We start from the raw sequence: 9,075 nt of genomic DNA on the forward strand, positions 1-9,075 counted from the left end.
TTCCAGGGTTTGTTTTTATTTGACTGTGCTACATGGGCTGTAATGTTAGTGTAGTTCATATTGTAGTGTTTATACCTGTGTTTGATGGATGGTCTCGCAATTCTTATGTGATCTTTGCCCCAAAGTTTATCTTCAGCAGCATACAAAATGACATCTCAGGTTTTCCCAGGTTGCAGTGCTGCCCGAGACATTACATAACTAGTCCGGTGATCAGTGGGAGCGCTCCTGTGTTTCAATCAGTGGTACGACTGATGGGCTGGGGGATCATTCTCCACAGGGCTGCAGAGAATTGTAGTTTCAAGCTGTAATGTGTTTGGGCGTGTTTTCACACGCTAGTTTGTTCCGAGCAGTTTGCTATTCTCCCTGGATAGGGAGTGGTTAATGCTCTGAACGAATGAGAACTCGGGTGGGTCTATTTTAACCAGAGTTCTCCTGCTTTCTAGTGACTGGTTATTGTGCTGTGGCCACCATGTCCAGTAAAATGTTAAGGGTTGTCCATGTCTTCTTTATTATCTGGGAATGCATACCGGTACCCCCTACTGGGAGGTCAGAAGGTTACCTTCTGTCTTATTGATTTTATTTTGGGTTACATGTGACTTTCTGATGGCTTTTGATGGAATGAAGGCCTAGGTTGGGCAACTCAGAGCAAATGGAGGTACATCCCTGCTTTGGGATCCCACAGGACCCAATGATCAACATGTGAGCGTGGGTGGGAATGAGGCTGCTGCGGGTGGGAGTGGGCGGTCAGGCTATGACTATGGATCCTAAAAATCCCGCACACTCCTGCACCGCAGCCTCTATGACAGGCTGCAAACTGGGTGCCGCAGCGCCAGCTGCACTTCAAATCATTGACATCACCAAGGACACAGGTGAGGTGAGAAACAGCAAGGGGAACAGAGGGAGGGCGAAAGGGAAGGGGGGGGGGGGGGAATTAAAATGGCACCGGGTGGGGGGAGAGTTAAAACAGCACAGGCTGGAGGGGGTGAGTTAAAATGGCACAAGGGGGGATGGAAAGGAGTTAAAATGGCACAGGGGGTAAGGGGGAATTAAAATGGCATGGGGTGGGGATAGTTAAAATGGCACAAGGGGGTTGGACAGGAGTTAAAATGGCACAGGGGTTTTTAAAATGGATGGTGGGTGAGAGATAGTTAAAATGGCACAGAGGGGGTGTTGGGAATTAAAATGGCACAGGGAAGATCAGGCTGCATGTTATTGGGAGCAGGTGGGATTGGACACACATGTTGCAGAAGTGGGCGGGAGTGGGACACACATACCTTGTGGGAGCGGGCGGTAATGGTCAAAAAGCCAGAGGGAGCAGGCTTAAAAAAACAGTCCCGCACAGGGCTTTAAATGGAAGTTGGGGGACATCTAACTAGTTTTTTTTTACCGCTAAGATGCTGTGGCTGCTGCTGACTGTGGCATCTGAGGGGTTAAAAGGCAGAGACTGAAGTTGTCTTAGATCCTCCATACAACCTCCCTGAGATTTTGACAGTAATAATGTATATCAGTTGTCAGGGAAGGGGTTAATGGTATGTATAGGATTTAATAAGCGTTATCCCGGAGATTAATATGATAATACGCCGCACTCATCACCGCTCTCTATATATTCATCTGCAGCCGGAGCGGACATTATAAATACATATTGGGATGTCATCTAGACAGTGAGAGAGAAGGACGGCTATGGGAGAGAGGGACGGGGCGGCAGAATAAAGTCATTGATTTGCATAGAGAAGGGCGACGCCGTAGATCACCCGGCGGAGGGAACATTAATTACGCCAATGATCGGGGCTGGACGAGACTTTAATCTGGGAGATTAGAGGAGAAGGTCACTGTCGTGGCAGAAGTTCACTATTGGCTAAGGATCTGCATACATATCCACATATGTGTCAAGATGCAAATCTAGCTGGAGCCTGCTTTTTTTTCTTCCTGACACAGAGTTCCAAATCCCCTGCTCGGCAATACAATGATACAATCATATTCCGGCTGTGTGTTATGGGAAATTAAAGGGGTATTCCAGGAAAAATCTTTTTTTTTACATATCAACTGGCTCCAGAAAATTAAACAGATTTGTAAATTACTTCTATTAAAAAATCTTAATCCTTCCAATAATTATCAGCTGCTGAAGTTGAGTTGTTCTTTTCTGTCTGGCAACAGTGCTCTCTGCTGACATCTCTGCTTGTCTCGGGAACTGCACAGAGTAGAAGAGGTTTGCTATGGGGATTTGCTTCTACTCTGGACAGTTCCCGAGACAGGTGTCATCAGAGAGCACTTAGACAGAAAAGAACAACCCAACTTCAGCAGCTCATAAGTACTGAAGGGATTAGGATTTTTTAATAGAAGTAATTTACAAATCTATTTAACTTTCTGGAGCCAGTTGATATATATATATATATATATATCAAAGTTTTTTTTCCTGGAAAACCCCTTTAAGGAGCTCGAAGGTTCTCAGCTGCCTTTAGTGGTGGTTATAACAGGCTCCAGATCAATTCTATGTCTATGCCAGGGTGTCTCCAGCTGTTGCAAAACTACAACTTCCAGCATGCCCGGATAGCCGTTGGCTGTCCGGGCATGCTGGGAGTTGTAGTTTTGTAACAGCTGGAGGCACATTGGCTGGAAAACACTGATATAGGGACCAACTGGTGCCAGAAAGTTATATATATTTGTAAATTACTTCTATATAAAACTCTTAATACCTCCAGTACTTATCAGCTGCTGCATGTTCCAGAAGAAGTTGTATAGTTCTTTCCAGTCTGACCACAGTGCTCTCTGCTGACACCTCTGTCCATGTCAGGAACTGCCCAGAGAAGGAGAGATTTGCTATGGGAATTTGCTTCTACTCCGGACAGTTCCTGACAAAGCCAGAGGTGTCAGCAGAGAGCACTGTAGTCAGACTGGAAAGAACTACACAACTTCCTCTGGAGCATACAGCAGCTGATAAGTACTGGATGGATTAAGATTTTTTAATAGAAGTAATTTACAAATTTTTACAACTTTCTGGCATCGGGTGATTTGGAAAAATATTTCATCCATTAGAATACCCCTTTAAGCCAACCTCAATGCGTATGACCTGCTTTACAAACAGAGGGGGAGATTTATCAAAACCTGTGCAGAGGAAAAGTTGCTGAGTTGCCCATGGCAACCAATCAGATCGCTTCTTTCATTTTTAAAGAAGCGATCTGATTGGTTGCTATGGGCAACTTTTCTTCTGGACAGATTTTGATAAATCTCCCCCAGTGTGAAGTTTCCCCCTTTATAAATCATGCGCCACCAATTTTACTTTATAATGACATCAATAATTTCACCACAAAATTTACGGCAAAACCAAACAAAAAGAAAAATTGTGGGTCAAAATTGGAAAAAAAACACCATTTTGTAAATTTTGGGGGGCTTCCGATTCTACATAGTGCACTTTTCGGCAAAAATGACACCATGGGGGAGATTTATCAAAACCTGTGCAGAGGAAGAGTGGTGCAGTTACCCATAGCAACCAATCAGATTGCTTCTTTCATTTCTTTAGAGGCCTGTGGAAAATGAAAGAAGCGATCTGATTGGTTGCTATGGGCAACTGCACCACTCTTCCTCTGCACAGGTTTTGATAAATCTCCCCACATATCTTTATTCTGTAGGCCCATATAGTTACAAGGATACCCAATTTATATAGGTTTTATTTTATTTTACTACTTAAAAAAATTATAACTATGTGCACCAAAATTAGTATAGGTAAAATTGTCATCTGATTCCTATAATTTTTAAATTTTTCCATATACTGGGTGGGAGGGCTAATTTTTTGCGCGGTGATCTGAAGTTTTTATCAGTACCATTTTTGTTTTGATGGAACTTTTGATAGCTTTTTATAAATTTTATTAGGGTATACAGAGTGACCAAAAATACGCAATTTTGGACTTTCAAATTTTTGTACGCGTACGCCATTGACCGTGTAGTTTAATTAACATTATATTTTTATAGTTCGGATATTTACGCACACGGCGATACCACATATGTTTATTTTTATTATGTTTACATATTTTTTATATGGAATTTGGGAAAAGGGGGGGTGATTCACGCTTTTAATATGGAAGGGGTTTATGTGTGTGTTTTTAAACTTTTTATTCAACTATTTTTTTACACTATTAGTCCCCTCAGGGGACTTTTAGGAGGAATCATTTGATTCCTCATACAGATCAATGTATTTCCACAGAACTTCATTGATCTGGGAGCTCTGCGCTCAATCGATAAAGCCTGTTCCTGCCAGGCTTTATCAATGCAAGAGCTGGGACCTGCACGGAACCAAAGGTAAGCCCTCCGGCTACCTCAGAAGTGGATTGCCCCCCCTGCGATCGTGCTGCGAGGGGGGGGGGGCGATCCACCCCAATGGACCACCAGGGATGGTTTAAATGTCCCTTTAGATGCCGCTGTCAACTTTGACAGCGGCAAACTAATGGGTTAGTAGCCAGTCTCATGTCGGCTATTAACGCCGGCCCTCAGCTACAAGAATCAGCAGGGGGTCGGCCGGTATGAGGTGGGCTTGAGTCAGGAGCCTGAATCATACACCACTTGCTGTCTCAGGACGAGGGGTTATCCAGGGTGGGAAAAACAAAACTGATTTCTTCCAAAAAATAGCCTCACCCCTGTCCCCAGGTTGTGTGAGGTACTGCGGCTCAGTTACATTAAAGGGGTATCCCGCTGAAAACATATTATAAGATGTCAAATCACAGGGGTCTCGTCTCACTGGCTCCGGAAAGTTAAACAGATTTGTAAATTACTTCTATAAAAAAAATCTTAATCCTTCCAATAGTTATTAGCTTCTGAAGTTTTCTGTCTAACCGCTCAATGATGATGTCATGTCCCGGGAGCTGTGCATGATGGGAGAATATCCCCATAGGAGCTGGACAGCTCCCGGGACGTGAGTCATCAGAGAGCAGTTAGACAGAAAACAGCAACTCAACTTCAGAAGCTAATAACTATTGGAAGGATTAAGATTTTTTAATAGAAGCAATTTACAAATCTGTTTAACTTTCCGGAGCCAGTTGATATATATATAAAAAAGTTTTGGCCTGGAATACCCCTTTAAGCTTTAGTTCATTTCTTTGCGTTCTTCGCGTCTCCAGAAACATTAAATACAATAAGAACAAACTGAAGATTTCTGCCATAAATAACATCTATATAACAGTATGAGGAGCAACAGTAGGGGGATAGACGGGGTCCCCGGAGGAGCCGCACGGTGCGAGAGGAGCGTTCAGACAAACTTCTTGTTTTGAAAAGATTTGACGGAACGTCAAGTCATCAGATATCGGAGCAGAAAACAGGATTTTTCTTATTTTTTCATGAGAACAAAGATTCATCCCCTTAAAGGAGAATGGTACGTACACGACTCGGCTGATTCCTGCAGACAATCTGCGCTCGTGTTCACATCTTCCAGAACTTTCAGCGCAGATTACACTATATGGACTGTGACACCGCAGGCTACATGCTGCAGACGTTTTCTACATGGATACCCCAGCATGCTGGAGATCATCCCAGCTGATTTTACCCCTTCAGTGTATAGAGGGTTAAAATCTGCAATGAACCTGTTACACAATTCACGGCGAAATTTGTACGTACCCCATGGTTGTGATGAAGGTATGTGTTGAGATCCAAGGTGGAAACATTCTGTCTCGTCTGAATGCACCCTAAAAGGAAATATCTAGGTACAACCCTACCAGGACCCTCCACTATATATTTTAGGATTAAAGGGGTTATCCAGGAAAAGAAAAGAAAAAGCACATGTTTTTTTCAAAAACAGCTCCCTGTCTGTCTCCAGGTACTGTGTGTGGTATTACAAATTGGCTCCATTCACTTTAATGGAACTGAGCTGCAGAACCACACCCAACCTGGAAACAGACAGAGAGTGGTTCTTGAAAGAAATCCCCTCTGTTTTTCTATTCCTGGATAACCCCTTTAAGATTGTAGGGGGAGATTTATCAAAACCTGTCCAGAGGAGGCATTGCCCATAGCAACCAATCAGATCGCTGCTTTCATTTTACAGAGGTCTTGTTAAAAATGAAAGAAGCGATCTGATTGGTTGCTATGGGCAACTCTTCCTCTGGACAGGTTTTGATAAATCTCCCCCGTGTAGCCCCAACACCCCCCATACCTCCTTTGGGACCCAAGCCCCACCTAACCACCATCACAGCCAGATATAGAAGTAGCCCTCACCACTTTGGTCTATGGGACCCCCAAATATAACCATGAACCCCTTGGCCTACATCTTGGGAGAGATTTATCAAAACCTGTCCAGAGGAAAACTTGCCCAGTTGCCTATAGCAACCAATCAGATCGCTTCTTTCATTTTTAGGAAGGCCAAGTGAAAAATGAAAGAAGCGATCTGATTGGTTGCTATGGGCAACTCAGCAACTTTTCCTCTGCACAGGTTTCGATAAATCTCCCCCCTTGTTCCTAGACATTGTATGGCAAGAGGGTACTTACCCTATTTGCAAGATGAATAGAGGAACATGGTGTCAGTAGCCCTCATTGCGTCTACTTGCGCGTCGGTGCCTTAGATCTGGTTGTAGTGGTTTGTACTGGATTGGAAGAGCTAGCCTAGGAAACCAGGGGGGTGGAGGTCCTGGACACGCCTTGTACCCTCACTATAATCCCACTTTGGGGAAGGCTATTCCAGCCTTGTGTGGGCAAACAGTACAGAATGGCCATGACTATGAGTGGGCACTCACAGGGGCTTTGGGAGAAAGAGAATGGAGGAGGATTAGGTTGGTTTGTAGACTGGGATACAAGACCTAAGCTACAGGTCTTAAAGGGGTACTCCCCTGGAAAACATTTCTTTTTAAATCAGCTGGTGCCAGAAAGTCAAACAGATTTGTAAATTACTTCTATTAAAAAATCTTAATCCTTCCAGTACTTATCAGCTGCTGTATACTACAGAGGAAGTTCTTTTCTTTTTGAAATTCTTTTCTGTCATGACCACAGTGCTCTCTGCTGACACCCCTGTCCATTTTAGTAACTGTCCAGAGCAGAAGAGATTGCTATGGGGATTTGCTCCTACTTTGGACAGTTCCTATAATGGACAGAGGTGTCAGCAGAGAGCATTTTTTTTTAATTAACTGGTGCTAGAAAGTTAAACAGATTTGTAAATTACTTTTTACTTAAAAAATCTTAATCCTGCCAGTAATTATCAGCTGCTGCATGCTCCAGAAGAAGTTGTGTAGTTTTTTTTCCAGTCTAACCACAGTGCTCTCTGCTGCCACCTCTGTCCGTGCCAGGAACTGTTCGGAGCAGGAGAGGTTCGCTATGGGAATTTGCTTCTACTCTCGACAGTAGAAAAACCTTGAGTATCTCGGCCACCTAACAACCCTTTACAGCAGTGTTTCCCAACCGGTGTTGCTCCAGCTGTTGCAAAACTAGTAGTTTTGCAACAGCTGGAGCAACATTGGTTGGGAAACACCATTCTACACCCTCGGTGTCCAAACTGAAGCCCCCCAGCTGTTGTAAAATTACAACTCCAGGCAAGCCCAGATAGACTCCTCCCACCATTGGAATCCCCCTTTAAGGACCTCTTAGTCCTGTCTATAGATGACATGTTGGATGCAGCATCAAGTGACGGATGGGATAAGAGGGCAGATGTGGACCCTCACCATACGTGTCATGGCGATTTTATTGGTCATTTTCAGCTTTTCAGACATCATAAAATAAATATAAAATCGCGACACGGAAGAATAATGCAAAAGATCATATAAACCGTAGAATAAACAGGTAGATCTCTGATGCGGCTGCAGGGTTAGTGACAATGGATGACAGTGATGAAATTAGAGAGTGATGGACGGCAGCAGAGGGCCTCCTGGGCAGAGTCTTTATCACTTCTCTGATTCGTCCAGAATGAACGATTCGTCTCAATGTGAAGTTCTTCGGCGCGTCTGATGGCAATGTATCAGCCGCTGGATAACAGGTCACGTTTATGTCTAGAGTAAAGGACAAGGACTAATACTCCAAGGACCAGAAATCCAGGCGCTGCTTCTTCCAGAAATTACTTCAGAGTGTGCAAAGTGGTATAATAACCAAAGTAGTTTTTATTGTGCATAGTAGTTTTTATTGTGCATATGACGCATTTCGGGGCTGGCTTGCCCCTTCCTCAGATAATCTGAGGAAGGGACATGCCAGCCCTGAAATGGGTCATGATCTTTCAGTGGTATAATAACCAAAGTACAGTAGTTTCTTTTGTGCATACAATTACAAGATTATGACGTGTTTCGGGGCTGGCTTGCCCCTTCCTCAGATAATCTGAGGAAGGGGCAAGCCAGCCCCAAAACGCGTCATAATCTTTTAGTGGTATAATAACCAAAGTACAGTAGTTTCTTTTGTGCATACAATTACAAGATTATGACGTGTTTCGGGGCTGGCTTGCCCCTTCCTCAGATAATCTGAGGAAGGGGCAAGCCAGCCCCAAAACGCGTCATAATCTTTTAGTGGTATAATAACCAAAGTACAGGAAGAAGAGCAGGTAGCCAGCGTGGAATAAGTTGGAATTCCCATTTATTGAATAAAAACGGAGTCACAGGTCAGCAAACAAACATGTTTGTTTGCTGACCTGTGACTCAGTTTTTATTCAAAAAATGGGAATTGCAACTTATTCCACGCTGGCTACCTGCTCTTCTTCTTGAACCTTGGTGTTGCCATGCACCTGCCGGGTCGTGGACGGGATCTACAGCTGGTGAGCTGATCCACTCTGCATTTCTAATGACCAAAGTAGTTTTTATTTTGCATACAATTACAAGATTATGACGCATTTCGGGGCTGGCTTGCCCCTTCCTCAGATAATCTGAGGAAGGGGCAAGCCAGCCCAGAAACACGTCAATCTTTTAATTGTATGCAAAATAAAAACTATTGTGGTTGTTATACCACTTTGCACGCTCTGAAGTAATTTCTGGAAGAACCAAGTGGTCGGGTTGCCCCCGTCCGGTGACCTGCAGGCTGAGCAGCTCTCCCCATCACATCTGTTACCCCTCCATAGGGGAGATATGCACATTATCTATATTTTTGAGGTGAGCGGCCACCTAGACTGACTGCCTGGGTGTTTTTCCTTTT

At 43.8% G+C, this 9,075-nt stretch overlaps 1 long non-coding RNA gene across 2 annotated transcripts in view; it reads right to left on the minus strand.

Annotated features, from left to right (window-relative positions):
* The window catches only part of LOC130294584 (uncharacterized), a 30,090-nt gene extending 23,339 nt beyond the window's left edge, over positions 1 to 6,751 (minus strand). For both annotated transcript variants that reach the window (XR_008848539.1, XR_008848542.1), the window contains exon 1: positions 6,466 to 6,751. This is a non-coding gene — a long non-coding RNA (uncharacterized LOC130294584). The remainder of the gene's footprint in view (positions 1 to 6,465) is intronic.
* Between the last annotated feature and the right edge of the window lie 2,324 nt (positions 6,752 to 9,075).

This window comes from Hyla sarda, chromosome 10, assembly GCF_029499605.1.
Source record: "Hyla sarda isolate aHylSar1 chromosome 10, aHylSar1.hap1, whole genome shotgun sequence".
Taxonomy (NCBI): Eukaryota; Metazoa; Chordata; class Amphibia; order Anura; family Hylidae; genus Hyla; species Hyla sarda.